This window comes from Symphalangus syndactylus, chromosome 12, assembly GCF_028878055.3.
Source record: "Symphalangus syndactylus isolate Jambi chromosome 12, NHGRI_mSymSyn1-v2.1_pri, whole genome shotgun sequence".
In the NCBI taxonomy this organism is placed as follows: domain Eukaryota; kingdom Metazoa; phylum Chordata; class Mammalia; order Primates; family Hylobatidae; genus Symphalangus; species Symphalangus syndactylus.
Genome location: NC_072441.2, coordinates 51293856 through 51307594, shown reverse-complemented (window position 1 = coordinate 51307594; position 13739 = coordinate 51293856). Strand labels below are relative to the sequence as shown.

Here is a 13739-nt window from a genome sequence, read left to right as displayed (position 1 = left end):
CAAAAAACCTTCTCTTAATGAATAGATCATCTTCATATTAGTTCACTTTCCAAGCAGTGCCATTGCCCGAAAACGTGGTCTACCTTATAATATGAATTAAATTGAGAAGATTAAACATTTATATTCTTATCTGTTTTTCACCCATATTCATTAATTTCCTGAAATTTCCACATATTCTTTATGTGCAACATCAGCATTGATTCTTAGGCATTAAATGCCTACGAACAAAAACATCATGTCTTAAGCCATTTCATACAAAAGCTTGCATGAGGTTATAGTGGTCCCACACAATAGTTTTAATGGGGACAATTTTGTTCTGAGCTACTTTTTTGTCATTTTATATGATATTCCAGATGCTGGATAGGGTTATAATTAGTTTAGAGTCATGGTTATATAAGTTGGATATGTATTTTTATTTTATCTATTATATATGTATTTTTATTGTATCTATTATGCCTCATATTTCTGATAGTTATAAATGTTGTTTCTAATTGCTTTTATTTTGTCTAGTATTTCTACTGGAAAGATTGGTCTTACTGATTTCTGTAGGTAATTTACATATGAGAAAATGCTTTGCAAATAATTACATGATCTGCAAGTATTTTTGCTGGGTTCCTAGTAAATAAATTGAGGAATTTTTGTTTGCTTGTTTCTAAATTCAGTCATATATAAAATATATAGTAATGACTATGTTATGCTTGGTTTTAATGTGTTATTTCAGGAAACTTTCTCAAGTTCTCTGGGATTACTGGCTATCATTATGAGAACTATTGCAGAAATGAAATGGTGATCCACACAGGCTGGTCTGTAGAGCAAGTCAAACCTGGATAAGAGTCCTGAATCTGCCTTTCACAAACTGTGAGACAAGCCTTGATGTCACTATACTCTGTTCTGAGGAAGTGGCAGAGATAACCAGAATTATAGATTTTTAGGAGATTTTTATTAACTTCTTGATGATTATCAGGATCATACAAATAGGCAGTAACATATTTCAAACCTAAATCAGAGGAGCAAATTTTGTGCCTTAATATCTTTTTCTTTAGAATGAGAATAACAACAGTATCTACCTCGTCGGGTTTTTATAAACATAGGAGTTAATATTTATATCTACCTCATTGAGTGATTATGAAAATTAAATGAGTTAACATTTATAAAACACACAGAACAGTGCTAGTATATAGTAACCCCTTGCATAAATACCTACTAAATAAATTAAATATAATGTTTAAATTGGAAAGATTTGTTATTTACATAAATTTGAAGAACATTTATTAAAAAATAATTTTTACCAAACATTAGCTGTATGAAAACTGGATTATTGCCAAAATTCTGGCTTTTTCATCTGAATTCAAATTAATCTATTTCCAAGTAGACTAACCTCAAAGACAAAGGAACCCAACCATTTTCTCACTGGAGGAGGAAATAGAAGATAGACGAGAAAAGTGAATCAGCTGTTACAGTCCAATGTGATAATTGCTTTGATAAGGGAACCCACGGGGTGCTATTAGAGATCAAAATGGCTCCAAGCATGATAGCCAGGGGGTTTCACAGGAAACATCTGAGCTGAGTTCTGATGAAAACTTGAAGTGCGGCTCTTCAGGAAAGGGAAGAGCATGTGGAATGCACAGTTTGAAAATGACCTACACATGGAACTATGAGCAGAGTTCTAGCGTCAGGCAGGTGTTGCAGCTCTAGCTGTGGAAATGCAATAGAAGCCGAGGCTCAGAGATGATATTGTACCAAGATTCTCCCCTTAATGAGAATGTCATGATCAGATAAGGATTTTAAAAAGATCACCAGGATTGCATTAAAACTTTAGAAAAAAATTTGTGCTGAATAAATTATCCTTTCACTTGGCGTAATCAACATAGATTTAGCTAAGTAAAATGAAGGAATATTTAAATTTAAATTGAATTTAAATGTAATGTGTGTGTGTGTGTGTGTGTCAAGTAGGTTTACTTTTTATTTTTGTAAAAGGGAGAATGGCACCATTTTTATGGAATAAAACTACCAAATAAACTTGTATGGATGTCACACATGAAACTCAACAGTTCTAAGAGGAAGACAATTCATATATGGACATTGCTTTCCAAATGTGCTATTTCATCCTCTATAATAATGGCAATCACTGTTGCACTTTTAAAGAAAAAAACTACACACACAAAAAAATCTTTTTTTAGGCCAGGTACAGTGGTTCACAGCTGTAATCCCAGCACTTTGGGAGGCTGAGGTGGGCGGACTGCCTGAGGTGAGGAGTTTGACACCAGCCCGGCCAACATGATGAAAGTCTCTACTAAAAATAAAAAAATTCGCTGAGCATGGTGCCTCAGGCCTGTGATCTCAGCTACTTAGGAGGCTGAGGCGTGAGAATTGCTTGAACCCAGGAAGCAGAGGTTGCAGTGAGCTGAGATGGCACCACTGCACTCCAGTCAGGGCGACAGAGAGAAACTCCATCTCAAAAAAAAAAAAAATTGTTTTTAGAGGCAGCGTTCTGTCACTGAGGCTGGAGTGCAGTGGTACGATTATAGCTCACTGCAGCCTTGACCTTCTGGGCTCAAGCAATCTTCCTGCCTCAGCCTACAGCTGTGACCGAAGTAGAGACCACCATATCTGGCTAATTTCTTTCATTTTTGTTGTTTTTTAGTAGAGACAAGGTCTTTCTATGTTGCCCAGGCTGGTATGGAACCCTGGCCTGAAGTAATTCTCCCAAAGCATTGAGGTTACAGGTGTGAGCCACTGTCCCATGCCATATATATGTATATGTGTGTGTGTGTATATATGTATATATGTGTATATATATGTGTATGTATATATATATATATTGAAAGCCCTCTCCGTGCAGTATGTGTCCAATATATTAAGTCATCATCTTCTAAGTAGGTTCCAGTAACTCCTCCCTTTTGCCAGCACGGAACTGAGAACACAGAACCTTTTAATAATTTTGAGTTGAATTATTTCTGTTGTTTAATTATACCTACACAGCTAATATGTGGAGACATTTATTTACTTCAAGATTCTATTATTGGTGAATACTATCTTTTAATTTTAAGGTCAAACTTCTTTTTCACTATTGTTTCAGCTTAATTAATGAGTGCCTCCAGCACTTGCATTGTCACTCAGTATTCTTTTCATCCACCTCAGCCCTTTTTTTGATAGCTTTATGAGCCACCAAATACTCAGAAATATAGTCATCCTTTGGTATGTGCTAGAGAGTTGCCAGGACCCTTACATATACCAAAATTTGCACATACTCAAGTCCCTCAGTTGGCCCTCCATACAGGCAAATTTTGTATCCCACAAATACTACATTTTGAATCCTCGTTTGGTTGAAAACAAAAGCCCATGTATACTTGAGCCCAGCAATTCAAACCTGTTTAAGTTGTGTATCCATTATGGTCACTCTATTAAAACTCTTAATTGAATTCTTTCTAAGGCTTTGGAGGGATTTTGAGAAAGGAATTTCATATATGGGAGTATCATTGGTTTGCTTTTGCCTGGTCGATTCATATGACCAGTGCAAAAAGTAAAAATTACTTAGGATAATGTGATTTTAGTCAACATCTATGTCTTGTTTTTAATAACATAAGTTATACCTACTTATTGCAAAAAATGCAAACAATGTAGCATTGTGAAAAGTAAAATCTATCCCAAATCTTAGTCCACATGCCCTAAGGTGGGTTTACATATTTGTCTACATACTGTTTTTTTCATAACAAACATATTCCATACATCTAGGAATTGTATAGGAACAAATAACCTATTTTATTTATGGATTTAACAATTTGACTTCCTTTTTCACGTCTTTTTAAAAAATTTTTATTTTTATCTTAAGTTCAGGGGTACATGCACTGTAAATCTATATGTCAGATTACTATTACTAATATATTATTTCTGAAATTGCCCACAAATATGTCATAAAATATAGAGCTTTCTCAGTTTTGAAGTTTGCTGAAAAGTTTACTTCTAGGGCATCTATGAAAAATATATATTAGTTTTTTAAACTTTTCTAAAGGGGCTTCATTGAAATTCAGATAAACATACAACAGCTGTTTCAAAAATTAAGAAGATAATTTGCATAGCATGTGAATATACAACCCAAAATAATTTTTTTCTATGAAACCTGGAATAATTATTTGATATAAATCAAAGAGTTTATGACGCTAATGGGGTAATGGTCCAGGTGAAATAAGATTACAGTGCAATAGGAAAGCTGTAATAAAAACTGTTAGTACTGTCATCAAGGTCTGTGAAGGATCAAAAGTGTATTGAGCATCAAGTAACAGCTGTCTAGAATATGAAGGAAACCATAGTTGTGGTGAGCACGGAACAATATCTTGGTTTGCAAAAAAAAATTACATATGGCTTGTTATTGTTAAACTAAAAATGGTAACTATAAATGATTGGACTGTAAAAAATACTCTGAACCTTGGGCTTCAGAATATGGCTACATGTTAACTAAATGCATAACTATTCTCTATTATGGATATATGTGGTTACATTTATGTAAACTTACTCAAATTAATGTGGTATATAAGATGTAGGTATTTCTCTATTAAAGCTATTAACTGAACTCTTTAAAACTCTTCAATTAAAACTATTCTCTATTAAAACTCTTTAACTGAATTCTTTGTAAGGTTTTAGAAGGATTTGGAGAAAGGAAATTCATATATGGGAGTATCATTGGTTTGCTTCTGCCTGGTCAATTCATATGACCAGTGCAAAATGTAAAAATGGTTGGACTGAACACTTAAAGCATATGTCTATGTTTGTCAGATGTCTGCTATGCTTATTGTGCATAAATAATTGTAAAACATTACTCTGACTCTTCACTAATTCCTTCCACATTAAAGAAGAGAAAGCAATGTATAACTTACAGAACTTACAGAAAGACAGACCATATTTGTACATGGATAGCCTATTTTGTCAGGGAAATTTGCTACCCTACCCTGGAACATGAGAAATATTTTGTTGCCATCTCATTAGATGATAACAGTTGAAACAGGGAAGGGAGATAGGCTGTACAGAATAGATACAGATAATGTGTGGAACAGGAATAAAGGAAAGCGTCTTTTGTCATATATATTCTCATACTTACCAGTTGCATCCTTCAGATACTTTTCAAACATATGCAACCATAATAAAGATCAGTCACATTTTTAGCTAGAATGTAGCCATTTTCAAAAGTACAAGCTTCACAGTACATGTGTTGTCCAACCTGTCATTTTTAATTTAATTATTTTAGAAGAATATTTTTTTACATCATACCATTACCATGGGGAAACAACCAAAAGCCTCAAGAAGAAAGGATTCCATATACAATACACTGTAAATAATATTGGACCACTGATGAAATTGACATGTATTTTTGTTGTTTGATTTCCTGAAGTATAGTGACTGAGAAATGTTTCTTAAACACATATGAGCACTTATATATGTGCCAGCTAATAGGATACGCACTGAGAACCAAAGATGAATTATAGTCTTTCGTTTTATTTATTCATTTGAGATGGAGTATTGCTCTGTCGCCCAGGCTGGAGTGCAGTGGCGCAATTTCAGCTCATTGCAACCTCCGCCTCCCGGGTTCAAGTGATTCTCCTGCCTCAGCCTCCTGAGAAGCTGGGATTACAGGCGCGTGCCACCATGCCTGGCTAATTTTTTTGAATTTTTAGTAGAGATGGGGTTTCACCGTGTTAGCCAGGGTGGTCTCTATCTCCTGACCACGTGATCTGCCCGCCATGGCCTCCCACAGTGCTAGGATTACAGGTGTGAGCCACCGTGCCCGACCAAATTATACTCTTTGTCCTGGATGAACCCGTAATCTATCTTCATGGATTGCATTAGGCAATAGTTTCTTTTCCCTGTATTTTTTTCATTAATTCATTCGTTCTTTTCACATTATTGAGTAGTTAAATGTACATGGTGCAGTGGAACTGGCATAATCTATTTTAATGGATTGCATTAGGCAATAGTTTCTTTTCCTTGTATTTTTTTTCATTCATTTGTTCATTCATTTCACATTATTGAGCAGTTAAGATGTATATGGTGTGGTGGCAGCTGCTGTGTAAAATAAAAAGAAGAACCATATAGCATTGATAACTTGCTCTCAGTATTAAGTTCTATTATACTAATCTCTACATGGTCAAATCCTACCTGTTCGTCAACTTTCAGCATAAGTTTCTCTATCTAAGAAGGCTTCTCTGGTTCTCCTGAGAGGAAAATAACTTTTCCTTCTTCTGAAATCCCTTATGGAGAAAATGAATACTTAAAGCATATGTATATGTTTGTCAGATGTCTACTGTGTTTAATGTACGTAAATAATTATAAAACATTATACTTTGACTCTTCACTAATTCCTTCCACATAAGAGAAAGCAATATATAACTTTCAGAATATATTGAAGATTGTAGAGAATACCTGTTAAGTTACTAAAGAAACACATGTAAGGGTATATAATCTTTAAAAATTATCGCAACAATTTGATGTACAAGTTATCCCCATTTGCAAATGAGAGAAGTCATGTCAGAGAGTTTAAGTCCTTTGCCTAATGTCTTAAAACCAGTAAAGTGAAGTCAACAATTAAATATGGGCAATCAAGCACCAGCACTTGTACTCTTAACCTCAATGCTACGCTTTCTGAGTTAATACACTTAAAGGCTTTGGATGAGCAAGCACATTTGAGCACTCAATATTAGCATACACGAAAGTCTGGGTGCATGCACACACTAAATACATATATGCTATGTATTATCTGACTGACTTATGCTAAATATAGACAGATTCTATAAAGCATCCTATCCTAGGTACATGGCTTATCACTATTTTCCTCGGTACTACAGGACAGAGGAAACTGATCTTCTTGAATCTTGCCATCTTCCTCAATCCCTTTAAGTACATACTCTCAATCCCCACCATCTTTAAGGCGAATAAAGAATGGCTTCCTAGGAGAGGGTTGCTAACAAGCCCGTCCCTCCAGGACATAAAGCAGAACTTTTATCTATGGTATTCTCTGGTTTTCTTGATTAAAGTGTACCTCACTTGTAGCTGCAGGTGACAGGGATCAAGTTTTATCAGCTATTTTAGTGCCCAGATATCTACTGGGCAGGAAAACATTTAACGAATGTTTTTACGTATTTTTTCCTGGTATTCATTGACTTTACTGTTACTGTTTCTGTATTATTGGTATATAAAAACTGGTGAATAGCCAATATTTAATTACTTCTAATAGTTGTAATTAATAACTTATTTTTTGTTCAGTTTTAACAATTCAGTTTATAAACCACAATCTTATGCTCCATAAATAAATTTCTAACAGAGAGTAATCAAAATTGGGACACTTTTCCTTCATACGGCAACCTACAGTAATTTCATTCAATCCCATAATTTTCAGCATAATTATCAGTACGTTCGTTTAGCAACAACAACAACAACAAAAAAACAAATAAACACCACCACCAACAAAAAAAACCCAAAAAACAAAAAACATTTTCTTTTGGCCTTTTGGTCATTGTTGTTTAGTGTTACTATTTAAATCTTTTCATTTATATATTGTTTATATTTCCAGTAAGTGAGAGCCCCAGTAGATTCAGAAATTGTTAAGTACTGATGCTACTTTCTTTATATGGGCTCTATTCTCTTTTCATTCCTGGTTATAACTGTCTGGACCTGTATTCATCATGTGTGTATTTTCTTCCAATGACTGCTTTGCAGTTATTAATGTATACGATTTCGATCACATCTTTCATGTTCCACCACTGTATACCAAAAGCCTTCTTCTTTATCCAGATATCTTTCAGGGTAAGAAAGCGAAACAAATACGTTTAAGAGCAATGGTCTTCAATAATCATAAATATGTTTTTTCCTGTATAGTAAAATAGGACAAGCTTTGTTTAAAATTTTGTAAAAGGTGATATGTACTAAGTTTTTATGAAGGTATTTTATTTGCTTGTAAGACAGCACAAAGTACTTGACTGAGGTTGTGGTTTCTTATGCTATTGAGGATTTTGTAGCATATTTAATTTTTAATAAGAATATGCTAATAAAAGTATATTTCCAGCACAAACCGCTAAATCACAGTTGCTTAAAATTGTAATAAAACTAGCTTCCTAATAATAACATATGAATTAGAAGAAAATAAATGTTACAGACTAGAACAGGCAATGGATTGAGTTAGAAAAGCTTGCCATAAATTCTGAGGAAGATTTAGGACAAGTCACTTTCCTTCTCTGAGTCATAGTGCCTCAATGACTACTAAGGTTGGGTAAGTCTTCAAAATTGCTTGATACTGTAAAACCTCAGCCTTTTCATCTGGACTTGAGAAGCCTCTTGAGGAGACAGTCAAGACTACCTTTTACTTTTTTTTTTCCTAAACTAAAATTGGACTCCAGGAGAGATAATACTGTAGTCTTTCTAGCTGTGACTTCTTAACTGCTTTTTTTCGCAGTCTTCGAATTACTGTGGCACGGAGGCACTGATGTCTTCAAGAGATGGGGTCACTAGAACACCACCTTTTAAAATTCTAACCTGTTTTTGTACGTAGATGGGATAGTCCTGGGTGTAAGATACTAAATGTGTTTTAGTTATTTCCTCCACCGTCTTGGTCACTGGTCTTTTATGCTTATGGGAGATGACTGGAGCCTCATCTATGAGGTGGAGATAGAAGTAGTCTTATAAATTTTTAGGAATCTGTTATGGATGAAGATAAATAATGAGTATGGAATTTAATGTAAGTCCCTTCATTTAATTCAAAATATGCAAAAAGTATAAACTATACATTTTAAAGCTATTATATGGTAAAACCAATAATCCCCTGACATAGACTTCAGAAAATACTTACAGGAAAGTTCTCAACTGTGTTTTATTCCCGGCTTCCTGGTTATTATCATCCAACAAATAATTTTGAGCATCAGTTGTGTGAATTGTGTTCTGTTCTAAATTTGCTTCTCTTGAATTGTTTTGAAGCACCCATGTGCAAAAGGAAATTTCTAGTAGATAAATAGCTCTTTAAAATTATGTTTGGTATTAACTTGTAAATACAAATAAATATCAAAAGCCTCAAAACATGAACATCACAGGTGTGGTTAAAAGGCGAATGGTGCACAGCATTAAAAATTCAGTTATTTTCATTGATGTTATCATAGCTTCCAGCTCAGTATAATAGAGGCTGAGCCAAGATGCATATTTAAGAATATTCAAAGTTAGTTCCAGATAGCCCTAAGCTATTAAGAACCTGTGGTGTAATCAGAGAAGCAGAGTCAGAAGTACATAGGAAGGGCTGTTAATGGATTATTAAGAGAAGCACAGAGGTATAAATAGGCAGATAATTATTGGAAGCTGAGGATGGCTTTTGGCTGTTTTGACTGCTTAATGGATCAGAGCATGGAGTTAGTCCTATCCTGTTTTAAAGATACCAGCCATCTTTCTTGTCTCATTTTATTATGATAGGGTCTGGAAGCAAAGGATAAGGATAAAAGTTGTGGAACTCATACATGTATGACACTTCCAACTTCGATTTCTTTATTCATATTTCTTTTCAGCCTGATAGTTGATTCTGCCCAGTTTTCAGTAGACATATTGCACCATTGAGGAAGATATTAAATTATGTATTTTCCTACACTGGTGCTTATAGGGTAGGGAAACAAGGTTTTGAATCCATCTGATACATCTAAACTAGGTAGACTTTCCAAATGATGATATAGAACATTAAATATCTAAGGAAATGCAATATTAATATTAGGAAAATATTTATATTTTAATATAAATACTTTATTGCTTAATGCCATTATATATAAATTAATGTAGATTTACATAGCCTGATGAAACAATGCTGACTCAAACCAAACTCTAGCAAAGCTAAGACAATGCAATGTGAGTTTTAAGGGTTTCAGATAGATTTGTGTGTATGCGTTTTTTTATTATTATTTTTTATCTGAGAAAGAAATTAATTCAGCCATTTAAACTCATTGAGTAGAAAATTCTTTAACAAGCATAGGTTACAATTCCAAATGCTGTGGGTGGTTACCAATAAAAGAAGCAGGCATCTGTTCTCAGATGTGTGAAGAATGAAATGCCGCTTGTTTCATTACTCACTATAATATTTTTGGTGTCATACTATGGAGTCAAACTGTCTAGCCTCACGGATATTTGGGAAGAGGAATCATGTTTCTCTTTCTCTAGAGAAATATCATGGACAAATATATCTTTAATAGTATTTGGCCTTTAAGTAAAAGTACTTAAGTTTTCGTACATTTTTTATGGTCATGTGGAATCATAAAAAATTAACGTTGATTAAGTATTGTATATTTTGCTCTTCGAGAAATTAATTGTTATGCTTTGTATTAAATATGAAAATTTAAAAAGTGTATGCCTAGTGAAAACTCTTAAGTTGTTTCCTTGTAGTTTAAAAAAATCAAATAAACTTCTTTAACTTTATGTATAGCAACTATTTGGGGGAAAAGTATGACATAATTGTTTCTCTGAATTAATTTTTGCTGCTTATGCATTTAAAAATAAACTGCAGTATAACTGAGTAACTTTGAAAGGTAAAAGGGGAATTAAATGACTAAAGATGAAAACAAGTGTAATTTAAATGTTACTTTTAAGGAGAAATTTATGTGGAACTGTGGTTTACAATAATTGTTGACATATTTCCCTAAGTACTGTGTCTGTGATTTTTCATGGTATCAATCATTTAAAGCAATTTAGGTAATAACATTCTGACATGCATTTCTGCTATTTTATTTACACCATTTGCCTATATCATTGTAATGCAGTACCTTTCTGATTTGGTGCAGTAAATGCATTCTGTAATATCTATTATGGCATGGTCAAAGGATAATTTATTGTCAAATAGAAAAATAGGTCAACACTAATGTCACTTGATGATCAACCCCCACCCCTCAAAGTTTAATAAAACATCTCACCAGTATGCATTCCAGTGCAGTGGTTGATATTTTATTAGGACTACCTGGCTATAGCAGTAGTGTAATTACTGAGCTGTCAGAGTGATAAGTGGGATTAATGGCAGCCTGATGCACTTTAGTCTGCAGAGCGCTTAGAGAATTGCAAGATGGTATTATTATCAGAGTCTGCCCATTCTGGCATATTCATGACACCAAAGGAAAAAAGAATGCTACAATTCAGGTTTGCGTGGCCCTGCCTCATTAACATCTGACATTTTCAACAGCTGTTATTTGTGAACTAGCTCAATAATAAAAGGAGAATTATTTGGTAAAGAGGCTTAATAACCACAACTAAAAATCCTTACGTTGTCAATGCTGTTAGGTGAATCTGTTTATGTTGAATATAAGATTTCTCTGGAAGAACAGAAAAATACACTGCACATTAATTTGGTTCCCTTATATCTGCTGACATTAAAACTTTATTTTTTAATTGTGTTATTATTCAAGTTGGGTGTTAGAAAAAAGAAAAGCAGGAAACTTGTGACTTCATAGAGATAACCAGAATCCATATGATGTGCCATATATGTGGTGTGTGTGTGTGTGTGCTTACTCTTGTGTAATGGCAGATATTTTTACAACTGTTTAAAAGACTTTTTTCAACAATAAGATGATATTTAAGTTGGCATATTATTTACTTTTTAGCTATTTTATATTGCGACATTAAAGAAAATCCTTTCAAACCACTATTAATGCTCAGTATATTTATCCGCATGACAGTTACACATATAAATATCACCTCATTTTAACATCAAGGACCAAATAGGCCATACATTATGGAGTTTTTTGTATTGTTTGCAATGTATGCTGCAGATTATACTTTGAAAAAATTATTTTTGAACTCAGCAATAGTGTTTCGGGGAAAAAATGTTAAGTATGAGCAGACAGGAGTTCAACTAAATGATAGATGTGAATCTAACAATGGCATTTAGAGAAATGATAGGGGAGAGGTTTAATGACTACATTTCAGAGAGGACAATTGATTATGAAAAGCCTTTGGTACTCATTATGTAAAATTTAATTTAGAGAGAAGGCTAAGGGCACAAACCAGAGAAAAGAGATGAGATTTAAAAACAAGATATTAATTAGGTACTGAGAAATTGGTTCAGACAATGAAGAGGGCTCTCTTACTCACAAAAGAATGACAAGGAGACTGGTATTGTTTTCATGAAGGAAATGAACCAAGGTCTTTACACGTGGAAGTGTATAGAAAATGAGCTAGCTAGTCACCTTTGTCACTGAGCAACGTAGGACTCATTCTTAGTGAAATTCTTGGAGAATGCTGTTTTTCTGACACATGTGGCAGTAGTATATTTTCTTTAGTTGTCTATCTCCACACTCATTTCTTTCTACTCCCACTCTCACTTTATGCTAGACCAAATTCATTAGTTCACCTACCCTGTCACGTTCTTTTCTTTCCAGGCACTGGTGCATACTTTTTCTATTCTTGGGTAATTATCCTGAGTGACCCTGCACTCAGAATCCCAGTGTCATTTGCTTTCCTAATGTCCACTCATTCTTCAAGCTTCTATTTCAATATTATTCCTCCCAAGAAGCCTGTCCTGACAACCTCCCTCCAGGACCACTGTCTTTCATCTGTGTTCCCTTAGCATACTATATTTCACCCAGATTCTCATTGACCACATTGACCAGTGTGTGGCTTTTTGTGTCTGTACTTCATTCAAACTACATGTTCTATGATGGCAGGACCATGGTGATATTTTTCCAACACTTTTATATTCTCATATCCCAGGGTCTGCTATGTAATGCAGGCTTATTAAATATGTATTAAATGAATGAATAAATGAAAAACACACATAAGTTAATGTGCAAATAAAGGATGAGTCTGGCCATTGGTTTTAGTTGTCCTGAATGAATAATTATAGAATGTTCTAATGTTCTAATAATGTGGTTCCAACTATGAACACTAGAATCACTTCAGAGGCCCTTTTCAAAATGCAGATTCCCAGGCCAGTAACTTGGACTCAGTAGGGGCTCCTCTGTGAAGTCTGTGCCATTTATCAAGCTTCCCAGGTGGTTCTTAGGTGCAACAAAGTTCAAATATATCTCTGGCCGGTCCCCCAGAGAGGAGAATCAGATGAGATTAATATGCAGGAAGTTTATATGCAGGTTAACATCTGTAGAAGAGTGAAGGAAGTGGGATTGAGCAAATAGTCACAATAGATGCTTCAATGGCTCCTTGCAGACTAGTTCCCCAAATATGGGAATGGGTAGAGAGCCTCTCACCCCACTCACTGACCTTGAATTGGATGTGTGCTGCTACTGGAAAGGAGGCTGACCTTGTTGGAGCCCATTCTCTTCAGCAGCAGAGGGAAGGCAGCTGTGGGAATAAAGCTTTGGTCCTGAAGAGGGTGGATCTGGGCTATGCTTTGAAGCATCTATTACAGAACTCAGTTGTCCTGTGAATGGGATGGAGGCTGAAAGACTTCAGAAAATTGGAAAGAGAGAGAGAGGTAGAGAAGGAAGCTGGAAGGAAGGAAGAGTGGAAGAAAGGATATTTCAAGTAGTAAAATAAGACTTTACCTTTGATCTTTGCATTTGTATAATAGGGCGTGGTGGCTCAGGCCTGTAATCCCAGCACTTTGGGAGGCCGAGGGGGGCGGATCACAAGGTCAGGAGATTGAGACCATCCTGGCTAACACGGTGAAACCCCGTCTCTACTATAAACACAAAAAATTAGCCGGGCACGGTGGCGGGCGCCTGTAGTCTCAGCTACTGGAGAGGCTGAGGCAGGAGAATGGCATGAACTCGGGAGGTGGAGCT

At 34.9% G+C, this 13739-nt stretch overlaps 1 protein-coding gene across 3 annotated transcripts in view; it reads left to right on the top strand.

The window, feature by feature from the left end:
* DPYD (dihydropyrimidine dehydrogenase) overlaps positions 1-13739 on the top strand; it is an 858879-nt gene that overhangs the window by 184872 nt on the left and 660268 nt on the right. The gene's annotated exons all lie outside the window — the stretch shown is intronic.